Source organism: Dermacentor variabilis, chromosome 1 (genome assembly GCF_050947875.1).
Source record: "Dermacentor variabilis isolate Ectoservices chromosome 1, ASM5094787v1, whole genome shotgun sequence".
Taxonomy (NCBI): Eukaryota; Metazoa; Arthropoda; class Arachnida; order Ixodida; family Ixodidae; genus Dermacentor; species Dermacentor variabilis.
The window spans coordinates 105,481,104-105,496,904 of NC_134568.1; the positions used below are offsets into that span (position 1 = coordinate 105,481,104).

Genomic DNA, 15,801 nt, shown 5'->3' on the forward strand with positions numbered 1-15,801 from the left:
TTACCGATGGCGTGGTTGCTTCACTAGCCATCATCACTGTCGATATCCGATCTACAATGCCATTTATTAATGATTATGGCAACGTAAATAAGCACTACACATGCCCAAAAAGACAACCACTCTCTCTTAAAGGAGATAAAAAAGGGGAAAGAGAAGAGGAAAGCACACCACAACGCATTTATTTTTTTTTTATTTATTTGCACATACTGCAGCCCCATAGGTATGATATTGCAGGAGCGGGTTAATAAAATGGTGAACAAAAAATAAAGTGAATTGAGCAATGACTCTTACACCATTACCAACTTTAAATATTAGTACAACAGTCAAATCACTAGAAAAACGTTTTTTTTTTCAATACTAAAAGCAGCGGTACAGTGAAATACTTACACATCAAGCTTAAACTAAGCATAATTTAAACATGCAGTTACACACACTTATTCTCACAAAGAGCACTCTCGAATTCACTTATCGGGAATGAACGAAAGCATGACAGATAAAAAATTACATAGTTCTATAGTGCGAGGAAAGAAGCTGTACTTGAAAGTATCTCAACGGGCATAAAAAGGGATATAATTACGCTTGTGGAAGTTACGCGCGGGAGAAGGCTTGGTGAAAGATAAGCAAGCTGTGCTCCACGTATGATAGGACATGTTAATCATGTTGTGCATAACTTTTAATGGTTCCATGTCACGACGTACGGAAAGTGGTGTTAGGTTCAGCGCAGAGAGGACAGACGAGGTTGAAAAATAGAGGTCGTATGTTGGTGAAAAATGAAGCGCGCTGCTTTATCTCCAACTGCTTCTAGTTTGATTATCTTATTCAAGCGAAGCTTGTATTGCCTCACTCGTGTCGGTGTTGGCGTTGCCGTGCGAAAGAACCCAAGCCACGCGAAAGTAAAAAAAAAAATCGCTTGTCGTGCTGCGGATTCGAACCACCGACCCCCGGGTTGCGAGACCACCACGCTAACAGATTCATCCAGTGTCAGTTTTTTTTTCTTTATTGCATTTAATTATGAGTAGTGTCATTCCAAAATTGTTATATTACACTAGAAAAGCAACGCCTCCCCTGTTTTTTTCAATGGCAGCGCAATCGCTCGCTCCCCTATGGGAGCCGTTGATGCGCCTTAGTTCAGTGAGTTGCCGCGATGCGACGCTACTCAGATGGTACGGCTGCTTGCGTCACACGTGTGTGCGAGCTCGCGGCGCTGCCGTTTCGCTGGAGTTAGCTGGAGTAGCGGTAGACGCTCCGTCCCTGCGTCTGTCTGGTTATCACACGTCTGTCAGTATTCATCCGACTTCCGCCATGAGGCACCACCCAGACGGTACTCTTCCCCACGACCGTAAAGCAGGCGCGAACGCTAGCGGACGGGGGAGAGTATGAAAGGACGATAGGAGAGGCTGGTGAACGGTCGGCATTGAAAAAGGAGGCCCTGGCTGAAGGAACGGTAGCGGGCCGCGCGTCGTGCGTTCGGCCGAAAAACAGGCAGCGTTTGATGAACGCTGCCGGGAACTCTCTCGAGGAAGGGCTCTCTCGAGGACGTGCCGACCTCACCGTGAGGAAGCGCGAAGCCGAGGCATTACGACAACGAAGAGCCGCGGTTGCCGAGTTTCGCTTGCACCTCTCTTCACAGTAGTTGAAGGGCGGTCGTGTTTTTTTTTTTTTTTTTTGCGGGTGTGGCCGCACGGGGGCGGCATAATCAATAATGGGGCGAACAAGAGAGTTCAGTATCCTTTGGAGCCTTCTGCATAGTACGACGTAGGTGTTCAGTTGTTTCAGAGCTTTAGAACGTGTTTGGTCAATTTTTGCAGACCATGGGAGATTGTGAGTAAATGTTACGCCAAGGTATTCAAGGAATACGTTGCAATTACTGGCGCCACTCTTCTTGTAAAATTAAATTATATTATTGGCTTTTACGTGCCAAACCCACGATCTGATAATGAGGCACGCCGTAGTGGGAGACTCCAGAATAATTTGAAACACCTGGGATTCTTTAATGTGCACCTAAATCTAAGTATACGGGTGTTTTCGCATTTCACTCCCATCGAAATTCGGCCGCCGTAGCCAGGATTTAATGCCGCGATCTCGTGCTCAGCAGCCCAACACCATAACCACTAAGCAACCATGGCGGATTGCTTTTTTTGTAAAGGACAAAGCAACCGTTCTTGTTTTTTAAATTTACGTTCATTTTCCATTTTTCACACCAAGAACCGAAAGAGCCAAAGAACTCGTTCGGTCGCTTATGATTAGTCGCAAAGTCAATCACGTCATTTAAGACGCAATTGTCAGCATAAAGACGATTTAGATAACGGAAACAAAAGAAAAATTTTTTGGCAGGTCACTGATATGAATTAAAAACAATAAAGGACGCCGGACTGATTCTTGAGGAACCCCAGCACCTTCTTCAAGAATTGATGGCACTGCCGAACTGAAGACGACGTATTGGGACCGATTGGAAAGAAAACTCCCAATCCAGTCGACCAGACCGAATTTTTTTAGTACCGTATTTAATTTTTGCAAGAGATGAGAAGGAAGTACTAAATGGAAAACCTAAAAGAAAATCAATAGCGTAAATCTGTTTACCTAGATCTAACTGATAAGCAATGACATGGGTGAATTCGGTTAGTTGCGTGATAGTGCTGAAACCCCGTCTAGATCCATGCTGAACATTAGTTAAAATAAAGTTAGACTGAATAAAGCCTATTATGTATTTGTAACTAATATTTTCCAGCATTTTTCATGAGTGGGGAGTTAAAGAAATTGGTCTGTAAGTCGTTAGGTCGGTCTTTTCGCTTGTCTTATACAAGGGTATTACTCTTGCAAGCTTCCATAATGACAGAATGATTCTTGTTTCTAGAGGTTTATAAAATATAATTTCAAGATAGCGTGATGCACATTGTGAATAGCGAAATAAAAGCGAGTTAGCATACCATCAGAGCCACTAGATTTTTTTCGTGTCTAGCTTTAAAATCAAATTAAGGACGCCATTAACATTAACTGTAATGTAGGAACTGGAATCAACTGAATTATTATCAAAATCCGGGTACATGTGAGAATCGTTTGCGTAGACAGAATTTAAATATTCATTGAATTCATTAGAGATGGGCAGAGGATCATTTACACTTTCGTTATTGATAGTAATAAATGAAGATGAAGAATCAGTAACAGGTATGACAGAACGACAGAACTTCCGAGGATTATTTCTTAGTAATCATGGCATCTCGACATTACAGAAAAAAATATTTGGCCAGATTCATTTTCAGATTAGAGAGAGAGAGAGAAAATAATGCAGAGAAAGGCAGGGAGGTTAACCAGAGGTAGTTCCGGTTGGCTACCCTGCGCAGAGGGAAGGGTTAAGGGGGATAAAAAGAGAAACAGAGTGGAAGGGGGAGATAGAAAGAAAGGGAGACAAGCACGAACAAAGCGCGTACACTACAGAGCGGTAGGGGGCGGCATTCTTAGAGTCTGTCGTGAAGCCCCGTAGACCGCAAGAACCTTAATAGCGCGAGTAAGGCCTTCAACGTGGATATTCTTTCGAAGCATTGGCCTAAAGGTTTTAGTTCTGAAAGTGGACGATTATGCAACTGGTCCAGTACTCTGCACTTCACTTGTCTCTGAGCACTGTATCGCGGGCAGCCACAGATAATAATTTTCAGAATAAGTGCCTCTTTGGTAGATGGGAATCTAGCAATGGCATCAGGGTCGTTGCTGTGTTTGGAACATCTGAGTCGTCTGATGCGGCGTGATAACTGCAAAATTTCTCTCGTCATTCAAGGGATGGCACGATTTCTTTTTCTTACTTTTTAACGAAACAACGCGGTGAATGCACAGCTTTGTAACGCTTACGAATTCTCCAACAAATGTATCACATCACAATATTTACCGAGTGGGCAGAATGATTCGAAGCTTTCTGATAAAACTTCAAGAACAGATGTGTCATCAGAACGATTAAAGTCGAAAAAAGTTTAAATTTCGACACGCAGTTTACAGACTGGGCAACTGAGCGATATAAATACTGCCTTGTGATCTGAAATTCTGTCAATAATTTCACACTCGGACAGCTTATCAACGAGTCTGTAGTCCCGTAGTCGCAATACGGGACTCGGCTCTCGTCGTAGTGCTCATACTCTATGCGCGATATGATGTCGACAAAAGTGCAAGGGCAAGGCGCCAGCAGCGCCGACAGGGTGCTCAATTGCGCCTTGTTTTTCGTGCAGTTTCTTTGTTGGTTACCTCGAATACCTCAACGCTGGCTTTTCCTAACATTGCTTCGAAATGGACACACCCGTTGGCCGCATGCGCTGCGTTTGAAACTACAGTCGGTGCTCGCGCATGGTGGTATAACTTTGGCAGCCTTTTCCACGAGCGAGTTTTTCTACGCGAGTGAAATTTGCTTGCACTTAAGACACAAGCTTCTCAGCCGCACAAACGGGCAGTTTGACAAAGAAGTGCGCGCCAGCAAGACATCACTCTGATGTATCCTCGCTTCGTGGGCACGCCCACGCATGCACGCGCAGCGCGTGCACAAACACCATCGCTTCCGCTTAGCAGAGGAAGGGTTATGAACATGCTGCGCACTGATGGTTGCCAAGAAGTGTTGGGAGGCCGCTCCAACTGCGCAAACGCTTGCATTTTAAATTACGGTGGCTTAGCGTCTATGATGTTGCGCTGCTAAGCACGAGGTCGCGGGATCAAATCCCAGCCGCGGCAGCCGCATTTCGATGGGGGCGAAATGCAAAAACGCCCGTGCATTGGGAGCCCGTTACCGGTCCCCTGGTGGTCAAAATTAATCTGCAGTCCCCCACGACGGCGTGCCTCATAATCAGATCGTGGTTTTGATATATATATATATATATATATATATATATATATATATATATATACACCACCCAGAATTCCAATTACATTTATATTCTGATGCGAGCGAGTGGCACGCCTCCTTTTTTTTTTTTTTTTGTTGAGTTCCGTCAGCTATGGAGTCGCTTGCTAAAGCCACACGTAACGAAAACAGGTTGTACTCTTATTGCCTATATCTTTGCAACCGTACTACTAAGAGCATCTTACTTTGATATCATTGTGTAGAGCAAGAGCGTCATTACGCGATCATGCATGTGTCGCGTGCACAGATGGCGTCGCTGTAGTGCCACTCATGACGCTATCGGAGCTAAATTTAGCCTCTCGCTCGGCGATCAGAGAGGTATAGCTTAGCAGTACGTTTGCCGATCCGAACGGGAGTGGTTGCGTTTGAGAGAGGTCACTCAGCTATGATAGTTATAATCCATCAAATTCAAACCTGTGCTTATCAGTAGTTATAAGGCTTAGAACAGTGCAAATTGTTGCAGAATTCTGACGGTTGCTTGAGAAGATGCCAATTCGCGCCCGCCGCCGTAAGGAGCGAGCACGATTGCAAAATCAGACTATAGGACCCCCTCTAGCTGTATCATAAGTTCAGCCTGCACCTTTCCCGGTATTTCCCACTTCTCCTTTCCCCAGTGAGGAGTAGCAGGCTAGAGACACGCTCTCCAGGCCAACCTCTCCTCCTTTCTCTTCATTAAAATCTACTCCTCCTCCTCCTCAGCTTGCAAGCTTGGCAATGTGTCAATAAATGTAACTCACGGAGGAAGGAAACTCAGGAGAGGCCCTGACGTCACTCTTTGTGAAGCTAAAGTGAAGCCGGAAGTTGGCGTTGCTCGTGGCGTTGCTCCGCCTATCGGGCCAGCTCTCCTCTCTTGTTTACATTCCTCGAGAAACCACGCGGCGCTGCGCGCAAAGGGGCTGCTCGGACGCGCGCGCTCCGCAGCAATACTAAACAATCGCGATGTATCATTGCATTACCATTGCCGAAGACGTGTTGAAAGAAGTTCATAATGAACTTCGCACATTTGGCCGTGAGGTCGAATAGGCCGTTTTTACCGGCTTTTATTAAAGTAAGCATTCCTTGTAAGGCTTGCCAACTGAACTTTTCTCATCAACCGCAGGTAGCGGCCGCTGCTCAGTTCTTGCGTGTTTTTAAAAGAAGGTCACCTTTATCGCTGCCTTCTACTTGCTTTTCTCAGCTTGGGCTACCTGGGGCTCTCAGACGGACTTGCGAGCTAGACGTCTGGCGATACGCAAAAAATGTGCGCATTCTCACTGCACTGCAAGAACGCACTGGAGACACGTACTACACACCGACCCATTTGCGATCCATTTGGAGTTTATGAGCACAAACACATTCTCGCTTGCGTAATCGTCGTGCTTTATTGAACTAAATTCGGGTGGCCGCGCATCACTATGACAGCGCGCCGGCGAGGAGGCAGAATGTCATTTCTGACTCCGCGTTTTGATTCATTGACTGCGGCCTGAGGTGACTTCTTAATTACCACGGTAAGTGAATCATCACGGAACCAAAGTTTTGCAATAGCCGGTACACAGTGCAGCGTAGAACCGGTCTACATGCGACCACGGAACAGCCGTTTGATGTGTTCGCAGGCGTACGTTCTGTGGAGCCTTGCCGACTCTTGCAGCGCATCCGCTAACCTTCATTTTCCAGCGCTTCCCGCGCGCACAGATAAGATACGCCGACGGTAGGGAGGACTCGTTCCTTAGGTCAAAGCGGCCGCTTCGTTCCCATCCTCCAGGATGAAGCGTCGGCTGGCAGGCGCACGGTGCCGAGGGCAGCAAAATGCACATATTCTGCGTACTGCTCTATCAGCACGTCTATTGTGGCGCACCTGTGCAGGTGTGCAAGAACCTCGAACGCGCTCTGCTTAAAAGACTTCGTGCTGTCGCGAGTACTGCGAGGAACAAGCTACAGTTAAGCAACATGTGTTTTAATATGTACAAAAGCAAGTTGTTACTGAACACAACCTATGCATTCATAACGTACTTCCTACTTGCCGCAAATGCATCATATGCGCTGTCAAAAGCAGGAATCACTGACCTGCAAGGCGTTAACTGTACAGATTCCGAAACGCATCGGTTTCGGCCTGCGATGGCACGTTAGCATGATTCCGCCAAAGAGGGCAAAATTTCCCGCGGATATTCCTTCGTCCGTTGCAATTGCCGTGGCGAGGTACATTGCGTAGAGCGTTGCATACGCGTTCATTTCACGAACTTTAGTTCCTGCTGTCCCCCCTGGCCACAGCAACATCCGGGAGAGCACGGTCCAGATAACACATCGCAACAAAACACGGAGACCAACGCAAAACCTGACCGCACGGCGCCTTTGCCACAGTACGAAACCTACGGAGCAACACGTGCGAGCGCCCATAACCATAACAAAGCCGCCATTGTGGCCCGAAAGGCGTGGCCACTACAGCAAATAAATAAAAAACAGTAAAAAAGAGGAGAAGCTCCTACGTCATTTCCTCCACACTTTTCTCCGAGGGCGCGGAGGGGGTAGGGCCTCTCCTCAGTTTCCTTCCTCCATGATGTAACTTGTGTATTTGGTTATGTCATTTCTGTATCCTAGTGCATATACACCCTCAGCAGCACGGACAGTGCGTTTCACGTACGCCACTGCGGCTGAGTCCCCGATACAGACTACCCGAATTATATTTCACTGAGTGAGTGCTGCGCTACACTGGGCTTACTTGAAATACCCGGAGCTCTCTTATATTGCTAATCTAACACTGAAAACCTTAAAATATCCCCACCGACAGCCACACACCATCAAAATGTCGTCATTTGATCATTGGCGCAGACAATAGAGTAAACGGCCTAATTCTCGCAGTGACCTGATTTTAGCGAGTTTCGTGAGTGATTTACAATCACAAAGAGCTGTTCCGACAAACAACTAGTATGGTCATTTATATATGACAATATGGACATTTCAGTCATGTTAGCATCCGCAAATTACGACAAAAGTTCTGGAGTAGACTAAGATCGCGAAAAATTGGGCTAGTGATTGCATATATATATATATATATATATATATATATATATATATATATATATATATATAGAGAGAGAGAGAGAGAGAGAGAGAGGTTCTGTGTGAAGTTTGTTAAGCCAGAAGCCAGATAACGTCGCTATTGGGGGCAAGTTGTTTTCTTGCTGCTATGTCCCATGCATGTAACAAACACGACAGGCTATTTTCACTCAACTAACTAGGCGCCCACTGGAGGCGGGCACCAATGGGCGTAATAATACAACGTAGGCTCAGCGTACGCAACGGCTTAATCGAGTCATACATCCCAACAGCACCTCCACAAGCTCAAGCGTGCTCGAAGCGCCTGATAATGCGATTGTACGAGACACTTGTTTGATGCCCTGCAGAGCAACAACACGACAACGTACGCGCGCACCATTTCATCATGATGCTATCTCGAACGCGAAACGCTCAGGCAGCGTAAGGACGAATGCTTGGAGTGAACAGGGCGCGCTTCGCCCCTAGCAGAAGGCAGCTTGCATGGCCGCTGCACAAATGCCGCCTTTCGCCTCTTCTGTTTCTTTCTCTCTCTCCCCTCTCTCTCTCTCTCTCTCTCTCTCTCTCTCTCTCTCTCTCTGCGTGATAAACATGAAGAATGAAGTCAAGGCAACGTCGTTCACAAAACCAACAAACTTGTAGCACGTCCGCTATAGCGATCGCATGTGACGAATCAGTAAGGGCGCATTTACAGTTTATGACCTGTAGCTGCTCTGTAAATCGGCTGCTGTATACGTTTTGCGGGAAAAGAACAAATGAGTATAGACACGCACTATATACAGCGTCTGAAGGGGGCTCTGATGAAGGAAGCGTGATTTCAGCCAATTACGTCTTTCCCATAGAACGACCGCGACATTATGTTCAATTTCCTCTGGCTTCGTCGTACGCTACTTGCACAAGAAAAGAAAAGTGATGCGAAAGCCATTTCGTGAGACGAGTAATATGCTTCACAGGGAACGTGACCGACTGCACTACCCTTGAATGATAATTTGATTCAGGCGCAAGGCAATTTGAACGCCATACAGTCCCGCATATGACAAACTCAGTGGTGGAACAGTCATTTCACCTTTCGGCGCAGGTCCTGGCACAAGCAAAAAGCCGATTTGACGCAGCAGCAAGCAATTTTGGCGCAGGGTCCAGTGCCCGTGTGCTTATCATATACCATGCAAATTTTAACAGATATGGTCGATATGTTGTGGAGACGGATTTTCGCGAGGCTTACGCTGCAAGCGCGGTCAGGAAAGTACGCGACGCTCCTCGACACCGCAACGCACAAAGGGCGCTACGGCCGCGTTCGTCGATATATACGGCTCTATAAAGTAATCAGTGCCACTGAGCCCCAATTTTGTGAATTGGGGTCTGTGATTCCGTGAATTGCGTCGAGTCTGGGCCGATGAGGTAAGCAGGAGCTTAAGTGAATCGGTGATTCATGCGCGCGCTCCAGTTTTCGTCACATCAAATACGCAAGAATGAAATGAGCAAATTTAGAGCATTTAATTCTCCATTTCCACGAAAGCTTCTTTTCACACAGATTACAAAATGTAAGTTGGTTCTGCTTTTTCTTGTTGCCGACTTATGCTAGGTACAGTACAATTTATCTTGGCACGAGAGGCTGGCCGTGCACATGAGCGACCACGAATTCATTGCGAATTAAATTTGGCGCCCACAAATAATTTTGCGCACTTACACTGACAGTTGCCGGCCTTTTTAAAGTCCCGGGGCCGTATTTTATTTTCTCCTGATTCTGTTCATTTCTTATCATCCGTCCCGCTGAGTGGACAATCCAGCCGAAAGCGAGGGCATGGCGTTGCGTGAGGTATTGACGAAGCGCGAAATAGAATTGAGAATTAAAAAAAAAATAAATAGTAATAAATTACGGTTCCTGCGCACAGGTTGAAAGTCGAAATTACTGTATACGGCGCCAAGCGACAGATAAGTGAAACGTTTTGTCAAGCCACGTTGAAAAACAAATTATTCACCAATCGGCCTCGTCTCCAGCAGCACGGCTTTTGCGCGGGCAGCAGTTATGAGAGAACTAACCACGCTGTATCCAGCCAGTCAAGCCAGCCAGCCTAGTCAAATGATCTATCGCACTGCGTCGAACGCTCGTTTCCTGTGCGCTCGAGCCCTGTTGCTCCCGTTTTCTTTTCCACACAAGTATTGTCACATGTGTCTTACCACAGCAGTGCTTTTTACAACTGCAGCTAGCGAACGAAACAACAGGAACTACACTTTCCAAGCGCTATTTTTATATGTAGACCATAGCAAAAAATAAAGGCACTAGTAGGATGAAAAGTATCCATTTAGTGTGTCAGAACAAGTACACTCGAGATAGGAGGCCTCCTAATATTCAGATTTCTCTATCCTAGCGTTTCCTGCTAGCATATTTGTCCGTGGCCGTTTCCGCTTGCGCCGGAGACGTGCATGCAGCCCACTAAGGTGTCCCAAAGCAATAGTGCACAATTACTAACTGTTTAACGACGTTCTAAAAGCGGTAGACTCATGGAAACTCTGGCTGACATAATGTAACGATTCTATTCTAATTATTTTCCTTTTCGTGCTTTGTTAGTGACCGGGATGGCTATGTATCCGCTATCGGCCGGTTGTGAGCAGTAGATAAAAAGAAATGGAATCGTTCGAAAGGAATCGCTACATTATACCAGTCCTTGAGTCAAGTACTGCGCCAAGCAACTCGCTCTGTGATGGGTCACGCCTCAAGCACACACGTTACTCTAACCCTGCGCCTCTTCCATCGCGCGCTACGCAATACTTCAGTGACGGTACCGCTCCGACCACCTCTTAATATTGTCACGTGTCACAGGCGCGCACGTGGCATAATCTTGTCCACGCCCCATTGGCTCCAAATTGTCTCGTGACGTAACCCTCGGGCAATACTCAACGACGTGGGAGTTCTGTGCGGTGATGCCTTCGATGCACTCATCCGTTCCCTCACAGCTGCAGAGGCGCTCCGGTATTCTCATTATTGGTGAGGCATTGAGAAATATGCGCCTCGGCTTCGTCGTGCTTCACCAATTTCTCCCTGTATCGCAGAGAGAGAGCGAGAGAGAGATACACGCTGGAGATGTTAGCCTAACTATTCGTTTGACATACTCCTGTCATTGCCTCTGTACTACTGCCACCAAGACAGCAGCGCGTAAGTAGGACGAGTTAAACACAAGATTCTGACGATGCCCCATTCGGCGTTGATGCCACCGCTTGCGAACACCTCCGCGCTACCTCTGCCTACCAGGCTCGCTCGCTTCCACGTCGTGTAACAGGGGCTTTACGTCGTATACGACATCAGCGTCAGTACTTGCAACCATTTATTTCTATATAGAGTAATGAACTCACCGAGTCACTGGAATGGCGACCCGGTTCCCTACCTTATAAAGGTTTGTAAATGTTTGACGCAGTAAAATACTAAAACATGGTGTCGGCTGGGCCAGAGAGCTCTGGGTTTGGCAGGAACCCGTCATTTTGTCGCGATTAGTCGTGCGAGGCTGTTCAGCCACGTCGCGTTCTCATGTGATGCACATTCTGCGTACTTGCAGTGGTCCAAGAATATCGCGGTGCAGCTGAAACGTGAGCGATTTCTGCGAGCGTCCGTGCAAGACATTGAGAAAAACCGGGAGATGATTACACAAGAACAGGATGCGCTTAGTCTGCATGCTCAAAGCGCTGTTGTAATCCTCCTTTTCGCATCGCTGTTAAAAAAAAAAGCACTATTCCTTTGACACAATGTGTGGCATATCGCTTTTCTTGTTGTTTTTGCTGGTCATTCGGACCGCACGCAGTACGAAAGAAGCACTTCGCATTCACAAGCAACATGTGCTTCACACAGATGCATTGGGTTTCGGTGCGTGAAAACGTCTGTGGAATTGGATCAAGGGTGCAACGCCGGTAGAGAGCACGCGAACAGCATTTCACGCGGGCCTAAGTGTTTTGCGCTTGTGGCCACCAGATTCTCAGTGATCAGCCGCACCATGATCAGCCACTGGCGTGCACGACTGCAAGGGCACACTGGGCAACCGGTTTCAAGGTTCTCATCCAATTCTGTGGTGTACGTGATCGATGGCTTTCTTGAAGGGCTGAAGGGACGGCGAAAGGAAGGTTAGTTCAATGCCACACAATATTTTAGTAACGTAGGTTGGGCCAGTTGGTTCTATACGCTGACATATTTATATATAATATAGCGCAACTAAACAGACAATTTTCCCACTTGTAGCCCGAACCTGCCTTATATATATATAAAGCGCTTGTCTATCATTAATTGTTCGCACATCACAGGATGTATTTGCGCTGTCATCGGTGCGCAAGAGCAGGTTTATAAGGAGGGGGAGGCGCACGTGATACCGTGATCGATCGTGTACGGTGAACGTGACCGGCTGTAATACTGTGCCCTGTGCTCTCTCTCTCTCTCTCTCTCTCCTTTTTTTTTTCTTATCTTTCGAACTCCTCCCTCCCAGAGTACCGAGCAGTAAACCGGATTTTCTGCTATGGTAACCTTCCCTTTAGCTTTCTCCTTTACTTACCTCCGTATTCAAGAATGCATCTTAATTTGAAGCCCATGCTGGAATTGATCTAAATGACGCCCGTCGTGAACGCGCCGATGGAAACGCAACGAGCGTCTTTCGCACGTTTACATCAGGCGTCATTTAGATCAAGTCAAGCGTGTGTTTCAAGTTAAGACGCATTTCTGAACACGGAAGTAAGCCTGTCTCGATAAGTTCCCGGAAGAAGACGAATATTCTCTAACAATGAGATAATAATAGAGGCGCTGATCAATGGCGAACAATTGTTAAAAGCAGAAGGCGTTGTTAATCGCCATATATATATATATATATATATATATATATATATATATATATATATATATATATATATGTGCTAGCTATAAAAGTTCTTGATCAGGTAAAACTTTCACGCGCTTGCCTGTCCTGGTTTCAGGCAGGAGCTTCAAGCTAATCAGTATTCGGGCCTCACGCATAACCTACGCAGTTATCCGCAAGCGACCTACAAAGCGCTCGTGAAGGGAAAGGGACAAAGAGAAAGTTTCTTAGCTTGCACTCTTTTACATCACCTAAATATGCACTAGTTTGCGCTACAACAATGGTCATTACATTAGAGCGTGCTTCCTATCAATAACATAAACTAGCGGGAACCCGTTTATTTCTCGTCAATAAACTCTAGGCGCATATAAACGTCACTGACGGGAAAGCAACAGCCCCCTCCCCCCCCCCCCCCGCGCGCGAGAAAGAAGGCACAATGTAAAGATGACGATTATTGTGCGAAGAAAGTAAAGCTCAGAAGGTGTAATATCGTTAAAACTGCGCTTTAGTAGAGTAATCAAGAGGAGCAACTCGGACCTTTCACAAGAGCCATTCTGGTCGCATGCGTCGTGCGAGTCATTTGTTTTGAGCTAACACCTCGAGCTCTTTCTTGTGATCAGCCACAGGCCCGATACTGGGCAGTGGCGATCTCGGAAGAGTGCTCTGCCATAGCACATCTCTCATTGCTCGAGAAACAGTTCAGCAAATGCTAGAAACTATAGTGGGTGCCATCGAGAAAAGCCGTAAGGTCGATCAGCCAGCTTCAGCGGAACAAGCGCTTCGAGACCGGCGGCGGGAAAATAATTCAAAAGCGAAAGCGAACAGGTCAAGCGTTACGCTAGACGCGGACGCCCGGCGAGGCTCCTCTGCCCTTGACCGCGAAGTCAGCGCGCGTTCGCGCGACGGCGCGTTTCGAAGAAAAAACCAAAAGCACAACCAAGGGAGGCCATCACGCCTGGTGATAATTCCGTGCAGTGCACTGGAATGGCCAGCCGAGCATCTCCGTGTCGCGCGCACATTTCTCAGGCCAAAATGGGCTTAACAGAATTATACAGCAACCAGAGCATTATGACCTAGCGTTTCCTTTGGCGTTCTTTAGCGTTGCGTGATATCCACCGTTCAAACTAGGTTAATCGCTTGTAATTATACCGTTGGGTTTGTTATAAAGCTTAGTAATGCTGCCTATGTGTGAAACGCTCTCGCTGTTACTCGCTGCGTGGACGAATGAAAAGAACAGCTCGCTACATGCAGCCAGGTATGCGGAATACGACGAATATGAAACCAAGGTTATTTGAAAGCCTGACTGACACACAAATATACAATGTAACCACCGCACCAAAAAATATTTATTTGCCTCCTGCGCACACATCCTCTTTCAGTGGCATTTCCGCAACTCATTATTTCATCTACATGAACTCTGCGGCATAACTGCTATTATTTATTATGAGACAATGGAATAAACTGTGAAATAAGATTGTTATACTTTTCCTGACACTGAATATTTTTCGTTCTGCGCTGACTGAACTTCTCTAACGCTTCGCTCTATTGTTTTATTCATTTTTGCAAATTTTGCGTTCAACATATATGCATGTCACGTTACACACTGCCTTACGAACGGTTTAACTGTCAAGATAACATAATAGGGTACGAATAATTGTTGAGTTCGTACTGCTTGTTTTATTTGTCTCAGGTTAACTTCAAACAGACAACAACATATGTGAAAGAAATAAAAAAAACTACGGTGCGTCATACATTTTTAAGTTTACCAGTTCAAGGAGCAGTGTTAAAGGTGCATGTTCGATACATTCGTAAGGGGCAGAAATATACTACATTCAACTGGGAACACATAACTATAGCTCAAAGAGCAGAGAATTTTGGAACCCTGGACCCAAACCCCATGCTTAATCGCTGCGTTTCTAAATTGCAGAGCAAACTGTTTTTTTTTTTTTGTTTTTTCATTTTACGTGAGCGAGATATTTTTCGATTATTTTTCGTGCAAGACCCGTTTTTCACTGTCAAGCGCGCAATTCCATAGGTGCTCATGCAGTAATAATATTTTCTCGGGTGGAAAACATTTCTCGCATTTTACTTCGAAGGTGAATATCCTTATTATTTTTTTACGAAGAGTATCGGATGTGGTCGATCGACAAACGTCTAGTGCATAAAAAATGGAATGACGTAGAAAAACGCACTTGATCGCGAGGCGTAACAGGGTGCAAGCGTTGTTACGTCTCGTAGTTTTGGCATTGGCCACGCACCGAGAAACGGCTGAAATGGCATATGTGGTGTATGCTAGTCCCTTGCGACTATTTTTACGCGAAGGACACATGAACCACCGTACGGCTAAACCCAAGACTCGTGTGTGAATGTGCGTGCGAGCTCTTATTGATTCTGGTGGACCACGCCATGAGGACCATGCCCTGGCTGGGTGTAGCTTTCGCAGAGGCTTATTCGTTCCTCATTGGGATGAGTGACATACCTTCATTCGGCACTTGCGAGTGTGAGGAGTCTTTCAAACACCTACTCTACATCTACGCCCGTTATGACGAGCAGAACTTACTGCTCCGCTCCACGTTACATCACCTGGACTCTAGGTCATTCTAGTTCACAGAGCTACATGGAGCGCGGCCATATGCGTAGAAAACTCGGAAGGCGACACGTGCAGCGCTGCAGTTCCTGAAGTCGACAGGCATGAGTAAACGGGCTTGCAGTATCAATGTGCACCTCCGAATGCTCGCATAATCAAGTGTTCTTTTCATCTTTCAACCCTCTTCTCCCTTCGTAGGATGGCAAACGGATGAGCGTTTGGTCGAACTCCCTGCCTTTCCTTCTCTCTCTCTCTCTCTCTTGTATTGGGCTAGTTGGTACATAACAAAAGTGCCGATGAGTAGCGCAGTGTAAGAGGGGATATATAAAAGACATCAGAGTCACTCATTTTCAGTCACTCAGTCATTTTCCGTCCGGTCTATTCGCGCTGACCGTCGCCGTTCCGCACAATACGAAATCGGTGACAGCTTAGAGGATCAGCTTCTCGTGCACATTTCGGCTTATAAATTGCAAGCGCCC

At 46.3% G+C, this 15,801-nt stretch overlaps 1 protein-coding gene across 1 annotated transcript in view; it reads left to right on the forward strand.

Moving 5' to 3' along the window:
- The window catches only part of LOC142582441 (nose resistant to fluoxetine protein 6-like), a 98,882-nt gene that overhangs the window by 56,910 nt on the left and 26,171 nt on the right, over nucleotides 1-15,801 (forward strand). The window lies entirely within an intron of this gene.